The 19,792-nt window shown below is 40.3% G+C and overlaps 1 protein-coding gene across 4 annotated transcripts in view; it reads left to right on the forward strand.

Moving 5' to 3' along the window:
* Nucleotides 1-354: 354 nt before the first annotated feature.
* Nucleotides 355-19,792, forward strand: part of CSRNP3 (cysteine and serine rich nuclear protein 3) — a 109,086-nt gene continuing 89,648 nt past the window's right edge. Inside the window, exon 1 of one of the 4 annotated variants that reach the window (XM_017835174.1) lies at nt 355-461. The gene's annotated coding sequence lies outside the window, so the exon portion shown is untranslated. Of the gene's footprint in view, nt 462-17,487; nt 17,598-19,477; nt 19,571-19,792 lie in introns of those variants that run through there. The other 3 variants (XM_017835178.1, XM_017835173.1, XM_017835176.1) reach the window with 3 other exon arrangements.

A 19,792-nucleotide genomic window follows, 5' to 3' on the forward strand; every position in this document is an offset into this window, starting at 1 on the left:
TCTCTTTTATTTTCTTTTTTTTTTTGCTAACATGTGTAGCGGTACTGGGTACACTCGTGTCCCATCGGACACCGGCGCTGCCCGGGTGTGTCCCCGCAGCGCCTCCCGCGCTCCCCCCGCCCCGGCAGCGCGCGCAGCCGTGAGGCGGCTCCGGCCGCTCGGTCCGCCCGCGGCTCCGGGACGGCCCCGCCGGCCCCGGCACGGAACCGCCCCCCGGCCCCGGCACAACGCCGACCTCTGGCCGCTGACCAGCGCCGCCCTACGGCCCAACACCGCCCCCCGGTCCCGGCACAGAACCGCCCCACGGCCCTGGCCTAGCACCGCCCCCCGGCTGGGAGCGCTCCGCCCTCCGCTCGAGCAGCGGGCGCGGCGCGCATGGAGCGGCGGGCGGCGGGCAGGTAGGGAGCGCCTGATCCATCCCGGCGGCCATCGGGGGCCTCGGGACCCGCCCGCGCCTGCAGGTGAGGGGGGCGCGGGGAGACGCGGCCGGGCCCGGCTGGTTCCCGGGGGCACCGCGAGCTCCGGGCGGGAGGCGGGGGCCGAGCGGCTGCCCGGGGAGGGGGGAGCGGCCCTTGGGAGCCGCTCGGGGTCACCCCTCCCTGGGGTCACCTCGCCCCGGGGCTGGGAAAGCGCCGCTTGGCCGCGCTCCCCGCCGGGGATGGAGGGCTGCGGCCGGGCGTCCCCGTTACTTGCGGTCGCCAGCGAAGGACCGGCTGGCGAAGCGGGGAGGCGGCGGGATGCGCTGGGATAGCGGCGGTTCAGGTAAGCGCAGGGGGTGTCTCCAAGCGCACAGGCGGCGCTGGAGCCCAAGAGCACCCGCTGCCAGCCCAGGAGCGGCGGGTTCTGGGTGAGGAGAATAGCAAACCCCACGGGCACCTGAGTTTGTAAGTCAGAGGGAGAGTGATTGTCCCTAAATCGGAAAGGCAAACAGTTGTGCGGGGGCAGTGGCTGACCCAGGCCAGTAGTGCTAAATAATAGACTGGTTTTTACAGGCTGAAAAACACACTCAGTTTCCCATATTCTTTCATGCATACCGGTGAATTATACCCACCATATATTGTAGTGTTCTGAATGAGGCTGCATTTTATTGGGAGAAGATTTGCTAACAAAAGTCTGCCGCAAAACATTTCACATCCACGTTTGTCACCCTTGTTTTGTCAGTGTGCAAACTGGAGAATGGATTTTTTTACATAGTGAAGAGGCTTGTAAATTTTAATGTATTTACCCTGAGAAGTGTCAAAGTAAATAAAGACCCAAGGGCAAAGATGCTGAAGTGGCATACCATAGGGTGACTCCACAATGACTTCTGTGCTATTTAGTCTTGTCAGAGGAAAGCAAGCCAAAGTAATCTCTAAAATACAGCTTTTAAAAATTTTAAAAATAAAGGAAGGTCTGCCCTTTCTGTATGCCTGTTCTTATCCGTGGTTATTGTTTTAATATGTCATTTTTGTGTTTCGTTGTATGAAACACGTGCCAGCCCAGCAACATCCCTTACTGCTTGAATGCAGGATGCTAAAAACCTCATCATAATTTATTTTAGAGAATTCAAAAGCAGCAAAATCAGAGAACTTGGAGAGATAGTTTGTGACTAAGCATCCTTTATTTTAAAATGTTCTTGGAGCTTTTTAGATCTATTTAGTTTTTATCATGAAATGAATAGAACTTTCTTACTTGTGTAATAGTCTGAGAAGTGATTGCAGCATGTGGTGTTACCTTGCTGTGATTTTACCTTTGTGATAGGTCTTGTGCTGTATTTTCTAGATTTTGGATTCTGTAAGGTTTTTCTAATAACAGTTTAAAATTATTTCCTGCCTTTGTGATTGCATAGCAATGGCTGTGGAGGGAATGAGCAATAACCAATGGCAAGAGGTTGTGCAACACATATTCACTATTGTAAGTTGTTGTACTTCAGAAACAAATGGCCTTGTAGGGAGGCTACAGAGCAGCACACAGCCTAGTTCGGTACTTTTCACACCGATAGCACAGCTTGGCTTTACCACAGACAGGTGTTACAGCACGGATGTGCTACCTTAGTCTGTTTGTTCAAAGTGGAGAGGGGGTGAATGGAGCTGAACTGTGGTTTGGTTTACTTTCTATAGGGGAATCTTCTACAGGTGGTTGATGTTGACTGACTGTTGTGGTTTAACCCCAGCTGCCAACTAAATGCTGCACAGCTGCTCGCTCAGTCCCCACCAGTGGGATGGGGGAAGAGAATCAGAAGGGTAAAAGTGAGAAAACTTGTGAATTGAAGTGAAGATGGTTCAATAGGTAAAGCAAAAGTGGCATGCATGAACAAAGCCAAACAAGGCATTTATCCACCACTTTCCATGGTGTGGGAGGTTTTCAGTCATCCCCAGGACAGCAGGGCTCCACCACAGGGAACAGTGACTTGGGTAGACAAATGCAGTCACTCCAAACATGTCCTCCTTCCCCCAGCTTTATATGCTGAGCATGACACCATATGGTGTGGGATATCCCTGTGGTCAGTTAGGATCAGCTGTCTCAGCTGTGTCCCCTCCCAACTCCTTGTGCACTCCAAGCCTCCTTGCTGGTGGGGCTGTGTGAGGAGCAGAAAAGGCCTTGACTCTGCGTGAGCGCTGCTCAGCAGTAACAGAAACATCCCTGAAGTACCAGCACCATTTTCAGCACAAATTGGAAACACAGCACCACAACACTAGCTACTAGGAAGAAAATTAATTCCCTCCCGACCAAAACCAGCACGCTAATTTAGAGTAACAGTGAGCCAGAGGATAAGGTTTGGATGTCTCTGGCAGCAAAGACATCTGCCTAATGTGTATATGAATCTGAGAAATGCAGAGCATCTGTGTCACTGAAAAACGGATTCATCAGATAGATGCAATATCAAGTGAAGGACTGATATATGCATAAAAAATGATCAAGAAGATTAAATATTTTCCTATGTTTTTTATTATTTATAGTATACATTGTTGTGCTATATTAGTTACTTTCTTGCCCCATAACCTGTTTAAAGACACTTATATTTTTGCTAATTCTAAAAACTTTTCAAATGAATAATGCCATGCTATTTTGAATATAACAATTTACCTTGAAAAGTATTTCACACTTAACTGTTTCACTTTGTTGTAAATTGCTTGACTTCTCGAGCCCAATTTAAATACTTTTGCGAGCCATAATAAAGATGCAAGTATTGCTGCCCCCTTCCCCATCATCCTGTTTACTATGTGGCTCTGATTGATAAAAAACCCCCAAAACCTGTTGCATTTCCTAATTCCTGGGTGAGTACATTCTCCATTAGCAGTGCCTTGCATTGCTCTGAATATCCTCAGTTATTTGATGATTTCTTTTGCAAGACCTGAGCAGTTCTGTGCCAGGGTGCATGGGCCAGATCAAAAAGGAGAGTGGGCATGGCCAGATTGGAGGCAGCCACCCTTATCTGCACTCCAGGGAGGGGGATGAAATGAAGCTAATTCAAACTAATTGGTTTTAGTGATAATACATTCTGTATAGTGTGCTGTCTGATAAGCAAGTGTTGTTAGAACAGATAAAAAAGTATTTATTTAAGAACAGATAAAAAAGAATGTATTTCCTAATTAATGGTTCTGAAGAGCAATCTGGAACTGTGAACCAGTCTGCAGATAAGACTTGTACCTAGTTTCCAAGGACTCTTTTTAAATTAGTTTGCCATAATCTGATAATTAAGTAGTTATAATGTTAAAAGGAAAAGGTATTTTAAACATATATATTGAGACTGCTTTGACATATAAAAGCAATTTTTGCAGATACTGTTCTGCAAAACTGTTTTCTCCAGGGTTTTTTCCCAACTTCATTGTTGTGTTATGAATTGGCATATGTGACCTAGAGGTCACATCATTTCAGTGCAGTACTTACCATGCAGTGTTCTCGAGACATTTTGTATCATACACATATTTGACAGGAAAATAAATCTAGTACCTCGATAAGATTATAATGGGGTGCTGAAAAGGATATGTTTGATCGTATGAATTCCATGTTATTACTTGGATCCTTTGATCAGCCTGTTGCGATTTTTTAATTCACACTTCTGGGAGCTGTTTGTGTTCAAGTGGGAATTGCGTGACTCTGAGTTTGACACTGATTTTTCACTTTGCTTTGAAGTGCCAACAGCCTTCTCAAAAGGCTTACTCTATTTCAGTAATCAAGCATTAATTTTTGTTACCTGGTGAGAGCACAGATACGAAGGGCAAATTGCATGTATAACCTTGAAATATTGTTTTAAACAATTGCATTAGGAGTCTTGCTTTATACAGTTAGTCCTATGCAATCTTAATTTTTTTTGTTTATGTGTGTGTTTCTCACCAGGTGCATTGGTCTTTTTTTTGTCTCTTCTGTCTTTTTCAGAAAGATCTGTTTGCTCAGTCTATCTGCACATAGCACAGTAATGTAAATCAATACTGTACTCTTTGTACCAAGTATATCTGGAAAAGACATATATGCAAGCTTGGATTTTTGCACTGGATGTAGTAGATCTTAATCACAAATTTACTTAGCCTTGTTTTGTATAAATAATATATACATATGATCAGGTTTTAGTGAAAATTTGAAAAATACTTGTGGAAGGAGGGTTTGGAAGTAAGGTTTGAAGAAGCATTTTGTTGTCAAGTTGAAAATACTCAAGTGTCTTTTATGCAAAACCCTGGACTACTGGTCATTTCACAGCAGACTTGTTTCTGTTACAGCCTTGCTATGTCAGGACTGGTTTCTTCTGTAGTTCCCATGGCAACAAGGATTTTTGAGCTGCAAAGCAGGATACTGGTTTGAGGGAATATAAATTTTATTTATTACAGGTGAAATTTTGATCCATGAAAGCTGATCAGATACTCTACTGTCCTCCTTCATGTCCCTCCCCTTAATCATCTGTGTTTTGCCCATAAGCTTACACTTAAATGGGAATTCCTGTATGACAAGAATACAATTAATTACTTGTTCTAATTTTTAACATAGTATAAGAGATGGTGGGAAAACTGTCAAGGCATACTGTTGTGATAGCATAGAAAAACATGTCCTCTTCCAAGTGCAGTCTTGACAAACAGGAGACAGTGCACTAGGTATAAATTTGTATGTCGATGTATTTGTGAACGTTGCATATGCATATAAAAAGTAATGACAATTAAAGTTGCTCAGGATTTGCATTGGCTTCTCCTAATGTTTAGTTTGGCTTGGACTTGTTTTTAAGATGCATTTATAAAATATTTACTTTTTAAATGGACTTATACATTTTAACTAAACGATCTCAAATTACTGCTCCTGAATCACGAACTAAAATTTATTAACAGTGGCAATAGTCTTGTGTGTTTTTCTGTGTCTATCCCTCACCATCTCAGATGACTACATGGGTGGTTTGGGATGTATCCCGAACCAAGTAGTTACTCTATGAAGGCTTATCCTGTAACTATGCTTAGGGCATGAGTCATTTTTTCTGAGTTAGGTAGGTGTTCTTTGTTATTGTTTTTGCTTTTGAGCACTTGTTCCAAAATAAGAAACCAATTATTCAAATTTGTCAAGTTCCCTCCATACCCCAATAGTTAAGTTTGGGTTGTTTTGTTTTGTAACTGGTAAAAAAGATAATGGGAACGATGCAGTTGCTAAAACAAACAGCATGGGTAAACTAGATAATTTTATGTTGTAAAAGCTTCTGAATAGTACATCTAAGAAATTTATCCTTATGATGTGGGAAAGGCAATTTAGAGATGCATTAAAAATAAATTTGGAAAGTGAGGGCCAGTGGCCTGCTGGTCTTCATGTGATTTGGGCTGGGAGACCTCTGTCTTGCCCTGCCTCCATCACCACTGAAATGTAGGATTATGATGGAGTCATGAAAAGGATAAAACACCACTTTGATCTCTGCAACTGAAGCTACTCATCCAAAGACAAGCAGTTCTGCTGGACAGATATTGTACAGGAGTAGAGCAACATAGTATTTAGGTAATAACTTCATCCAAATACCCATTTGTAAAAGACTTTTCACTAGTGCTGTCACCTGTGTGTGTCATAGCTGTAACAAAATAACCTGAGAGAGTTACACGAGAGGGAAATTGAGCTAGACCCAAGGCACGAATACTCCGGATGCATATCAGTTTTTTCAAGTGAAGATTGAAGTTCTGAAATGACTAATTTTAACTTTTTCTTTCAATTGACTTCCACCAAAGTCAATTTAGTGCTAATATTTAAAAAAAACCCAAAAACTTAAAGGCTACAGTAGTATATAATTCGGAATGCTGTATGGGATTCTGGGACATCCATATGTTTGGGAATTTAAGAAAATCAAGCTATGAAAACTGGACTTTTGAATATGGGTCTGAAAAGATTTATGGTGACTGATAGCATCTGGCAGAGTTGCATTATCTTCTGCCTTGCCTTCCAACGCAACCTCAACCCATTTGTAACAGCTTGAAGGCTTATTTTGGCATTTGTTTTTCTGGCTTTGCTTTTAATACCAGGCAGTGCAGTTTTTCAGTCAATAATTTGTCCAGTGCTCCCTGAGAATTCAAGAGAACAGACAGTTGCTAACTTGGGTTTTGTGCTTGAGAAATGTGCAAAGTTTAGGGGAAGGGATCCCTTACATGCAATTAAAGAATAAGAAGAGCTGAGTTGCAATGTCAGATATTTTCTGTTGTTTGTGGAGAGGATGTGAGGCTGGTGATTGTGCATGAAGCTGGATGAATGGGTCACACAGCCAGCTTCTGCATCTCCGTTGAGACACATTAGGAGGAGTGACAATGTGATGACATAATCACTGACCCCAGATTGTTCTCAGCTATAAATCCTCTGGTTGCAGTCTCTGCTGTTTCTCTGCGTGTGCTGTTCACGTTTAAGGGCTTTTCAGATCATCTCCAGCACCATCTGCTGCATAATGGAAAGAAAACAATTGTGCTGTGTATGGAGCCAGCTGACTCCCTGAGTGGAGTTGGGGGTTTGCAAAATACATCTCATCTCGAAGAACTTGTCTGCTTGTTCTCACTGACACCCTGTGCACTGGTCACTAGGCTGCCATTATGGATGACAAACAGAACAAAGTAGTGACTCATTTACAGGGACATACACGTTTTTGAGCAGGTCAGATACTGTTTGTGTCTTCTCATGCTCATGTACAAGAAATACCGCACACCCTAATGTCTCTCTAATTACAAGAAGAGAAACACAGTCTATATGTGAAGCATCTTGTCAGGATGAATATATTGGTAACACTTGTCCTGCATGGGGATAACATGAGGAGATAAGCAACAGGACTTCCTGACTGCAAGTATTCACTAGGTGTCAGTGCGTGATTGCACAGAACTGATGTTCTTGCTGAGAAGTTCTTTGCCTGCCTTATGAATAGGGATTTTAAAGAAGATTCCTACTTTAGTTTTCAGAATGCAGTGTGGATTAAATTTACAAATAGCTAATGATTAAAAGTAATTATTTCAATCTTTTTTTTAGGAGCAGTCTGATAAAAATTCTGATCTAAAAAAAAATTACTGACATGTTTTGTGCTTAATGAAGGTAATTTAAAGACTTAGAATAGTCCCTAAATTTATCACTATTAGGGTTTCTTGTCAGTATCTGGTATATTGCTGATCAAACAATCTACTCATACTGCTGCTGATCCTGGGTGTGACTAAATGTATCACAGTGATACATTATCTGTAAAATGAACTTAATTTTTTGCAAAACTACTGTTTTCCTTCAGGATTGTTGAAGATCAAGTTTGTAAATGTCAGTAAAAGAGGAGGAAATCCCCATGTATGTAGCTAAATTTGCCTGGTTTTTCTCTTGCCAGACCATGTCCCTAGAATGAAATACCATGTTTATTAGAATATCTTGAATTGCTTGTGTCTCAGCATTAGGTTTTTAAAAAAATATTTTTAAACAGTTTAAAATCTGTATTTAGTCTAGTTTTAGTAATAAATGATTAGGGAACTCATCTTTTAATCTGTGTAGAGTAATCAGCATTCATTAGAAGTTTAAATTGTTGCAAGATGGATATATTTTTTGTTGCATATGAAAGTATTTGGTGAGAACTGCACATCAATAAATTAAAATAGCAAAAAGAGTCATTCAGTTGATAAATGCAAATACTTGTAATGGCTTTCCTGTATCTTCCAGTTTGTATTGAACTTCTATTAAATTTTAATCCATAGCACTTAATGAATGGTAAAAGCATTTACATGTTACCCTTTTATACTTAATCTGTTTACAAGTGAGGCCTTTTTTAGAACTATTCCCTCTTACCCTAAGGGAAGTGCTGATAGTTGTGCAAATAGATAACAGAAGTTAGCTTGGTTACAAAGACAAGTGTTTTGAGTGGTGCTGTGCACCATACATATTCAGTATGTAGCAGAAATATTGCTGGGATTGTCTGATGGCCAACCTTCAGTATTTTCCCTATTGTTGTAGCTCTATAAGAGTGCCATCTTTGTTTGATCTTACCACTTACCTGTCAGATAGAAACCATCTGACCATCAGACAAAGGCATATTCCTTCCATCCCAGTGTCCCTCCAGTTAAATTTAAGCACTGCATCTCTCGTGATGGGACACAAGTACCGGATTGGTCAGATTTTCAGACAAATTGTGATTGAGCTTGTGTAAGAAGATCCATAAGAGATACAGTGGGAAGACCATAGAGACTTCACCTCTCCCTTACAGGCATACTGAATATAAACACATGTAACAAGTTCAAAATACAGGAGAGCTTCTCATAGCTTCAAAATACTTCTCATAGCATACGACTTTGATTTTGTGTCTCTGAACACTGAACAAAAGCCCATTCTCAAGCTTCAGCTGCTCGTTAACTTCACCAAAAATTATTACCTATTCATGATGATGTAAAATAAAGCAGACTCTGTCACTGTCTTAAAGGTTGTTCCTAACCTAAGGCTTAACAATTTATGTGTAAGAAGTTCTGGCTTTTGTTTTTAATGACAACTTTGGGATTCTTCCAGGACCTCTCTTCAGAAGCTGATATGTCTGAAAAGAGATCTCTCTGACTAGTGACAAATTTTTTGTCTTACCTTGTTTGACATGTCTTGAGAAAGTTGTTTAAAATGGTAGTTTCTTTCTACTATCCTGCTTTTCATTGCCAACCCTGCAGCTTTGTTGGTATGGCTCCTTTGAAGTTCATGATTCTGCTAAGCAGTTTCTTGCAGGCCTGCTGCTGCAGTGAAGGTGATTAAAAAGGCATTTGCAACTCAGGAAATCCATTTGATGGCTCACTGCAGCTGCAACTTTTGAAGTAATGCCTACTGTGTTTTTAATAAAGCCAGTAGAGCTTGTGTCTCTGCAAAACATGCAAAGAGAAATTCAGTCATCCCGCATTTTACTGGGATTTCCACCTTGCTGAAATGGGCATAGCAGCACGGTCGGATGTCTGAACTTCTGAGCTTTAGAGTATCGACAGCTGTGTGCACTTGGAATCCAAAGCACTGATCCCTTTTCTCTGGGTGAACTCTTAACGTAATAGGACTTTTCTCTTCTACCAATGACAGACATGTACCTGTTTAGTGTAGTTGAGAGAAGTTCTGAAGGAAGTGAGAGACTTGCTTACTGTTTTTTCTCAGCCTGAAAGTGTTCTAATTGATGCCTGCATCTTTCAGAAATGTACCATAATTGACAAGCTATGAAATAATTTTGGGAAGATAGCTAAGCACGGGTCTCCCTTTTATTTTTATTTTTTTTTTTGTTGATACTGGATGAAATGAGGCATAACAGCTGTTCACAAGATTGATTTGGAAATAGGGACTAGATTCCTGTTCCCTCCCAAGTGAATATTCTCTTCTAGAACACTTTTACAAATCTGTATATGAAGACACAGGTCTATTTTTTGCATAATACTGCTTGCTTTGGTGCAGCTGAAGTTCATGTCACTTGGGGAATGAGTACATTTTAATTTAGCAGCAAAACTACATACATTTTGAATTCCACTTAGCTATGATGGAGCAAAAAGGTAAAGAAAGACCTTTCTTGTTACAAGGAGCAACAAGACAACTCAGGCACACTCTGAATTTCTGAAAAGGCAGCTGATCTTTCATATAATTTCTTCTTTTTCCCCTCCTTTTTTTTTAACAGATATATTACTTACAAGCTTTTTATTTGTTTACTATTCAATAGCTTAGCTTAATGCTGTAACGATCATCTCTTATGATTAAAGATCTTTACCCAGGGCCTATGTGATGCCTAACTTCTTATGTTTGTTGCAAATACAATGGCATATTTTACCTTAAAGAGCCAATTATGTTATTTTAAAAAATACATTCTAGAAAAAGCCATAAATGTGCTGTGGAACAGGTGCAAGAATGACCCCAAAGAAGTAGTTGTATTGAAAGGCTGGTGAGTACTGGTTAGTCACATGTCCTTATGCTCTGGACATGATTTCCTTGGATGTTCCCTTTCCCTGTCTCTTTTGGTGAGCTGTACATTAGCAGCACTGGGGAAAAACAGTGAGTACTATCAGTAGCAAGAGCCTTTCTTAAAACTGTGCGTGGGGTAAAGGAGGAGCTTCCTCAGTGATTTCTGGAATTAGATTTTGCACAAGTTTATTTAAAAATGTAGTACTTGTATTGGTAGAAATGTAAAGCAATGTTTGTTTTTTTTTTTTAAACCAGAAATTAGGTTATGAAAAAAAATGTTTTATATTTGTATAGTGTACTTGAGGACCTGATTCACTCTTTGGAGCCTCTCTTTGATCACTAGTTGGCATATGGACACATATGTGGCATATGGCACAAAATCCAAAATCTAATACAGAAGAAGGGTGACTTTTAGATATTAGTGTAGTCTTGTGACCTCTCTGGTAATTTATGTGGACTGATTGTGGTAGTCTGCCAATATTAACTGTACCTGAGTAAAAGGCTGCTTTTAAGTGAACATGACCAATAGGTGAGGCTGAGGATAGGGTAGCTGTAGAGTCATTCATGAAGCTGGGCTGGATGGAGAGTGTAGAAAGTTATAGGCAAAAACCAAATTAAGAGGATTAGGACACTGTGCATATGGTTGGAATCAGGATGATAGCATGCAGGGCAAAATTTATCTAAATCTATTTGATTTTTAATTTTATTCTTGAAAAAATTAGAGATGCCCACTGTACCACCTTGAGGTAAGCATCAAATGTTTGGAGGAAATGTGTTTAGGTGTTATGCCTGTTCTTAATGTTTTCCCACCTTTCCTGTTTGAATTAGATGTTTGTAACTAACTGTGGTATAGCTGCTTAGGCTCAGAATTTTTGGCTTCACGCATTCATGGTTTTGTACGTTTTATTAAGCTTAAAAGTTTCATCAAGTTGGTGCATTAGGTAGAGGAAGAGGAATAAAAAATAAAAGAAGAAACTCATCTAACTGGAAAAATAACCCTTATTAATCTTTCAGGTACTCAGCTGTAGTGACTAAGTAAAATCTGAAAAGGTGCCTGTCATAGCAGTGAGAAGTGGCATTCTTCCCTGACTTAGCTGTCAGTCTGTGTCTGTGTTTCTTTCAAAGGGGGTAATAGCTCCCTTTTTTTCTTACTGTGCTGTGCCACCACTATGTTCCTCACTGGAGCAGATGTAGCTGGAAACCAGGAATTTTTATTTACAGCTAATAAAAACTGGATTGGTAAACTTTTTCAGGTTTGCTTAATTTTGCCTTTCAGTCATGATGTGTAGATTATGGTTCAAGAGAAGCTCATTTCTGAAGTCTGTTTTAGGCTTTTGTACTGTTATTTGGTTATGAGAAGTCAATTCCTGATTTTGGGAAGAGCTTACCTGACTTGGTATGTAAATAAGCAAAATTGGAAATAATTTCCATGCTAGAAAGCTGCTTTATAAGATAGTTACAGATGAATTAATGGCAATCGAGGTATACTCTTGTGCAGAAGTTCTTTGCTTACCTTTTATCTCTTTTTGTGTCATTAATTATATGACTTTTGCTTTGACTGAAGGCAGATGACTGTACTCTTGAGCTGATGGAAGGAATATAAATGGATCTTGGTAAGTGGGTGGGAGTCTGAGAAACTTGAAATTTATGTAACTTGCATTTCTAAGAAGTTAAAATTAGTCTGCCTTGAATATGTTTTTGAGTTTTACCCTTTGATTTGTTCTCACCTAGCACTATTTTCATGGAGGTTTCTGGTGTGGTTTTGTTATGTTCTGGGTTTTTATTTATTTATTTGACTTTATTTGATTTCACACAAGCTCTCTTCATGTATTTTAAGAGGAAAGGAAAATGTGGTTTGGTTTTACTTGGTTGTTTATCAATGAGTAAAGAAAAACTTAGATGCTGCAGTACTGTTTGTGTTAAAACTAAGGAAGAAATGCTGTTTGGCCTTTTGCAGTGGAATAAGCAGTGTAGCCCTTCTGCCTCCTCCTATTAAGGAAACTTCCCAATCTGACCATTCAGGAGCCACTCTGGCTATCACACTCCCAGCACCAGAGATATTCACTGCTGGGACTGAAGCCCCTTCACACCAGCAGCTCCACTGACCCGACGGGTCCCCACTTGACTCCCCACACACCCCACTCACAGTCAGACCAGTTTCCTTACTGGTTCACCCCGTGTTTCCCATGGCAGAGTTTCAAATATCTCATTCCATAAAGCAATTTATTCACGATGCAGTAACACAGAAACAGCTCGAGCTGCTGCCTGCAAGGAGGGACCTCCAACAAAGGAATCCCAGGGCTTTTATACCCTCACAGTCCAAGTGAGCACAAGCCTCTCTTTCTCCTGAGTCTTCGGCTCCTGCTCCCCTTTCAGTGTCCATCCATCCACCTCACTAATGTCAACTGACTTCATCTCCTTTGTTATCCAAAATGTCAGCAGTTCCTGGCTCCTGCTATGTCTCTGTGTCCATTCACATGGCTGGCATCATGAGTCTTTGTGCCCTTTGATGTCCCAAAGGTTGGCAGTTCATGGCCTCGGGCTCCCACCCAGGGCTCAGTCTGCATCTCAATCTGCAGCTGACAAGCCGAACTACCTGGACCAGGTGTATTCCACAACACCTCCCAACATCTCCGTGTAGTTTTTACAGCTCCTCAATAGTTAATTCCTCCTAATGTAACAGGAGGAATATATTCAAATGTCAGATCCTCTGGCCAGTATGATGTGCCTTTATAAGAAGGGCTTGGTTTCTACTGTTCTGGACTGGAACAAACACACCTTAGCTGCTTCAGACACAGTAGAGTTTTCTTGGATCTATTAAAGAGTAAAAATGTATGAGTGCTGTGGCTAAGTAATCCTACTCTTCTTTCCTGAAGCAGTTTTGATTTTCAAACTGTATGATGTATTTTCACTGTGCATTGCCCATAATTATCCACCACCTTCTCCAATCTGAACAGTCATCCCTTCAGGCTTCATTAATGCAATCAGTAGGGCATTAAAGCCAGTATAGCTTGTTGTATGGCTTTGCTGTTTGACTGTGGAGTTCTGGTTTTTTTTTCACTTGTGGAAACTGTATCACACACATCCTGTTTGATAGCTTCTCACTGTTTAAACCTCAGACTACTGGAGTTCTGTGTGCCTTGAGAGATATAGAAGACTGGTAGATGATGGCACTTGTCTACCATTTATGAGAAAGAAACATCAATTTCCCATTTGTTTTCAGTCACAAATCACAAGTAATTTCCTTGCAGTGGCAGCAGCTTCAATTAAGGAAACCTTGGCCTGGTTTTCATAATCAAACATTAGTGAGTTCCGGTTCTTTTGACCATGCAGGATTTTTCTAGGAAGCTGAGTGCTCACCAGTAAGTCATACATAGTTCATTCATCACCTTTTTTTGTCTATTGGTATTTACTCTGCTTGGGGACCATGCTGGCATGTTTCATAATGACACTGGATACTAAGTTGACACATGGAATTGCCAGTGAATATGAAATTCTCATAGTCTTGTTGCTGCCTTACTAGCCAGGTTCCTCCTTCTTGAAGTGTTTGCACAGAGGTGTAGGATGCTGAGAAACAAGGTGTTACATGTCTCCATTCAAGAGATCTAGTAGATCTAATGTGTGGAACATGACACCTTCCTGAATGTGAATAAGGTCCTGAATAGTGAATAAGGTTCTTATTTCTAGATAAGTGTGAGGAATTTGTTTTGATGTCCAAAACAACAGTCTTTCAGAAGAGTGATTATGCTGTGGGAGACCTGACCTTTTCCATTAACAGGCCAGGTGGTAGTTCTTTTGCTCCTGAGCCGGACAGGAGCTGCTACTTTTCACTGCCTGATCCTGCAGTCAGTAGCCTGGGAAACAAACTGGTAACAGTCTCAGAAGTCTGCCTGTAGCTTTTTACAAACACCAAGCTCCACCTGTGTCTTACTGAGGCAGTATGTTAGAGCTGATCTCACACTGGACAGAGGAGATCTACAGTAACTGGTTTCTAATGGAGGACTGTGTGATAAGCTATCACAACATTACATAACCTGGGGATAGCTTCTGGGATCCAGGGGCTGTGTGAGTGCCTGAGTGGAGATCAAGAGATGTTAGTTACCAGGAATCAGAGTTCTTTGAGAGATATACATCTCCAAGGCCCTTTTGTCCCCAGCCATTGTTTCCCTTCTCTCCTACTTGCAAAGATTTGCATTTCAGCAGAAACTAAAATGGTGCTGAAGGTGCTACCCAGTACCCTAATCAGAAGGTTTATTCAGGAAGGCAGTGATCCTGTCACAGTACTGTCCTTCCATACAGGGATTGCCAAAATCCGGTCTCATTCTTTGTAGCATCAGAAAAAATGGAAGTAAATATTTGGGTAGCAACAGACTTAGTCATAGAAAGCAGTGAAGAAAGTTGTTGCAGGAAGCTGCTTCCTGGTGAAGTTTTCCTTTTGTCCAGTATAACAGCTCTGGAGAAAAAAGATAAATGTGTGTTGTATGGAGTATCAAGTATAGAAAAATTAAAAAAAAAAGGGGAAATAGCCAAACAAATACAAGCACTAAGAGTAATGCAGTCACAGCAGGGACTGAGTACAAACCTGGATTCAAAAAGGAGCCAATTTCCTTTTTTCCATATCTGTGTATATGTGATTAATTAGTCCAATAATGGCACTTTGGAGCTGGAAAGCATTGCTAAGATTTAGCAGGTGCTGGCTCTGGAAAAGGACAGTCAGGTCCAGGTGCTCTGCTGGGGAGCAGCCAGTGCAGCAGGTGGCTTGGAAAGGGCAGGTAAGACAGAAGTCGAGGGCAGCCCAGCAATGGGGAGCAGGTCAGGCCTGGGGATGGCTGCCAGGCTCCGTCTGGAGTCAGATGGAAAGGCACCTCTGAGATCCTTCAGGAGCAGGCAGTCGGGTCTGGGTCAGTTCTCCAGGGTCAGGGGCTGCCTGGCTGAGCCCCAGCAGGGCTGCAGCAGTGGGAGCAGAGTTGGGCAGGGGCCAGGGGCAAGAGGCTGAACTTGAAGGCGGGGTCCTGGCAAAGGGTGGGCAGGGGCTGCTGCTCCCTTCTTCTCTCAAGGCCACCTGCTGCGCTGTCTGTAGGTTGGCCTTGTGCCCAGGCAGCCAAACCCTCACCTGCACAGGGCACCTCAGCACCCTGCAGTAGTTGCAGAAGTGATTCATATATTTAAAATGCATTTATCAAGTAAATGAGTTTACTTAATTTCCGATGTGCAAATTGGGGCAAGTTTCACAAGGACTGTCTGATGTTACCCAGAAATCCAAGGAAACTGGCAAAGTTGGGTTATGGAGATTGCACAGATCCCACTGTTGAGGAGGCTCCTGTGTGCAGCCCTTGTGAAGTGCAGGGGAAGCACCAGCCCAGTTAATCAGGTTTTGTAGTAATGCTATTTGTGTTTTACTTTAGAAGCACAGTTTGTAGAGTTGCTTCATTCTGGGAGTGTTGAAGAGCTGTTAGGAATTTTGTTATTAATAACCTCCTTTTTTTCATAGTAGATTTTGCTAGGCATTCTGATTTATTTTTTTTATACTGCCTATTTTTCTGACTAGCTACTCTGTTAGTGTTTTGGGGATGAAATCAGTATTGCACCTTGCATCTGTCTTTAAAAGATATTTATTAAGTCAAGTTATGACATTACAATTCTGTATGTCTGTGCATTTCCCTGAGCAGTCAGCCTGGTTGAGAGGTGAAGCCTTGGTGCTCAACGCCAAATTTCTTTCTGCAGATCAAAAAGAAAATAAATTTGAAGAAGTCTTCCAACCAGTTGTTTATCAGGGCAAAATGTCTGTTTAGATTTTCCTCCATGTTCCCTACAGTTCTTTCCCACTAAAGAAAACTGCATTGATTGTCTGGATTTGAAACCTAATAGTTTGTTAGTGCTTGCAGGAAAGGATTTCCATTTTTCTAGGCATATAGGAAGAGGTTTTATGTTAAACTGAGGTAATTTGGTTAAAAAGACACCTACTTTACTTGTTAAGACAGAATCTGAATGTTATGCACAGGATCTGCTGGCAGTTCGTTGTGATAAGACTGACAGCTAATTTTTTCAGAAGCTAAATCAGCTATTACTTTGTACTGGAAGTATGCTAATTGGTATAGTCTTGTGTGGTTAAAGATCAATAATTCAGTGAAGAGAACAGATGCTCCTATTTAAAGAAATTCACAGTTAATTTTATTGGAAAGCTATAGCTGAAGATTGAAATTTGTAAACACAAAGGTATTTGTCAGCTTCTGCTGCTTAACATTTTCCTTTCAAGGGGAAATCCTGAAGTACAAATGCTTTGATGTAGCTAGGAAGACTCATGCTTGATTTTGATTTTAAATGTAATTAAACTGTCATAAACTAAATGTGATGTTTTCGGCTGAGCTGATACCTAATTTATATAGATATGAAGAAAATAAAAATTCTCTGATCTTGGAAGTAATTTTTTTCCACTAGATTTAAGAGGCTACAAATAGACTAATAGTATATTTGAGGCACATGAACTGAATACCGTTCACCTAGTCATTTTTTGCATTTGAATTCTTATTTAGGTAGAAAGTTTTGTGTGAATGAAATTCATGCACCACATTGAACTTTGTCTACTGTATTATAAATACAGTAAAATCATTGCACATGCACCAGTTATACAGGTAGAATTCCAACAGAAAGAAAATGTATTTAGTAGGAAATTCCTGGCATCTATCTCTGAATTATTCTAATTTGCATTGCGATTTCAGATCCTTGTTTGTATAAAAGCACCACTGTTATTTTGATAATCACAAGCTTTCCTAAATACACAGCAGCACTTTTCACTGAAGATCTGGATAGCTGAGTCTCAAAGAATGTATACAGGCAGTAACTGTGTTCCTACAGCTGTTTGCTTGTTTTTTCCTTACAAAAATGGGCTGAAAGGGAGAATTACTATTCAGTAGTGGAGCTGAAGGTTTATTAATAGAGAGACTTTTTTTCCTTCTTGTCGTTAAATTTTGTCATTACCTTTCAGTACAGAGTGTCCTCACTGATTACTAAGTAGCTCATTAAAGCTAGTTCTTAGATGTGCTTTTTTGTTCTGTTTTCTTCTTGCTGTTTTCCCATTTTGCTAGCATGCAGATGGGGGTGGGGAGTGGGAAATAAGGGAGAGAGCATGTTCCAGAGGATGCCAGGATGACTTCAGTTATTGGATGACTGCTGTCTGATAGACGGAAAAAGGAGGAGTAAACCTTTCATTCTGCGCTGACAGAGCTGAAACACAGAAACCCGATTTACAGGTAAGGGTGAAAAAAATTCCTGTTATGAATAGCTATTCTTGATCCTTGCCACATTTTTCAGATATAAAAAATGCATGTACAAGCATCTTGCTTGTTCCTCACAAATTACTGTGAAGCAGCTTTTCAGTTATTATTCCCCCTACCCGGGAGGTTTCAGCCGATGTGAGATCCATGAGCAGTGAAATCACAGACATGCCTGATGCTGACAGCTTTCTCATGTGACAGTGTACGCATTGCATCTCATTGATGCCCAAGTTGTTCAGTAAGCTGTAGGAAGAGAGGTCATTTTGTGTGATGGAAACACTTGCTGTTGAAAATACAGTGTATGCTACCAGCAGGAAAAGACTGCTGGAAGATCTAAAAATGTTCTCTTTGCGCTTGGATAGGAAGATGAACTGCTTCTAAAACTGTGTCTTATTTAGTGTTGAACAAACAGGGAGAATGGTTCCTCAGAACAACTTAAAGGGATTTTTTTGATTTTTGCATTATTTTTAAGTTTGGAATTAATGTGGTTGATAACTGAGTCATAAAATTGTCTTTGTCATAAAGGAAAACATGGTGCATATAGTTATGTGTATGAGACAGATAAATCTTGTAGTACCTACAGCATTTGTGTGCCGGTTTTAATAAACTGTCGAAATAGCTTTCTTCTGCTGAGTTTGTGTTAGCAGCAGCTGTTAGTTCACAGAGACTGGAGATGGCAAGTAGCAAATAAGTTGATACGGAAAATAGATTTGTTTATCAAGCCATGCTATATGAGGATATAGGACTACAGGCAGAAGTCCTGGCCCCACTGAAAGAATTGAGGATTTTGATATTGGCCTCACTGGGCCAAGCATTTCAATGTATCAGCTTCAATGTGGACTTAATTCCACATTTTACATGTAGTAAATGATTATTATACACACCCCCATTTTTCTGGTTTGAAGCAAAAATCTTAATTGACATTAATAAATTCTGATTATCATTGGTTTGAGAGTATACGTATTAATAAAATATATTTATAAAACTAAAATGCTCAAATTTAGTTTTAACAGATTTCAGAGATTAAAATCAGTAAATACATGTATCTATTTTTGTTGTATTCACTGAGTGAATTCCCTTAGAGCAGATCTAAAATTATTAAGAAGTGATGTCATTAAAGAAAAACTGGAACAAGTCAATAGAAGTCTTCTGAGTGCTAAAAAGCACTGGAAGAAGCTGTCCGCTTATTTATGTACCTTATCAGCTGCAGCCACTGGAGTGGTGTCCTTTCCTCCTAGCTGTTTCTTCAGAAAATGAAGCCTGGTATGTTTGCTAAAAAAAAAATCAGTCAATCAAAAAAAAAAAATCAATAATTTACAGCAAATGTCAGCAATTCACAAATTATTCTAAAGGCTAACGAGCTGTATCTTCTTTATTTTTTTTGTACTGGAATGTAAACACTGGTAAATAACACTGACTGAAAAAGAGTTGAGTTGCATCCTAAGATTTGTTATTTGTAAGTAATAGATGTGTATCTGAAAGCATAAGCAGAACTGTTAAATTACAGTCTCAAATCCATGTATTCAAATCACTCTTCTCACCTCAAATGAAAAAATCTGACTCAGAGGAGCTCCAGTAACAGAGAGGAGTTGATGAAAACAGAGATCTAGTTCCACATGTGTTTAAATTATTCTGTCTCCTTGGAAACGCTGCTGCTGCTGCAGATGGATTTGGCTTTTGGTGGCTAAAAATATCTACCGCTTAATAACGACAGCATGAAAGATACTGAATAAAACTACTGTGCTGTCACTAGTTTTAAAGTTCCCTAATGATTCAGGTATTCTACATGAACTACAGATTTGCATTTTCTGTCCAGTATTCCCTGTCAGCTGCTGCCAGCACTCACCAGCTCAGTGGAAAGGACATAAGCTCATTAGCCTATGTTGGAGACCCTGCTGAGAAGGGAGCATGTGAGTGGGAGAAAGACTGGATGAAGAGTTTGAAATCAGGTAAAAAGTTGGTTAAAAAAATCACAGTGGTGATGCAGGTATGTGTTGTATAATATTTGAAGATACAGGTTCATTCCCAGGAAAGTCTATGATAGGAAAAATGTGCTTAAACTGTGTCTTTGTAAGTTAACAAACTGTAAATGCAAGATTTTTTTTTATTTTTTGCATTAATGAATGCTTCCTTGTCAGTTGTATCTGCAGGTGACTGAAATATCATACAAA

The sequence above is a fragment of the Lepidothrix coronata genome, unplaced genomic scaffold, assembly GCF_001604755.1.
Source record: "Lepidothrix coronata isolate B3197 unplaced genomic scaffold, Lepidothrix_coronata-1.0 Scaffold250, whole genome shotgun sequence".
Taxonomy (NCBI): domain Eukaryota; kingdom Metazoa; phylum Chordata; class Aves; order Passeriformes; family Pipridae; genus Lepidothrix; species Lepidothrix coronata.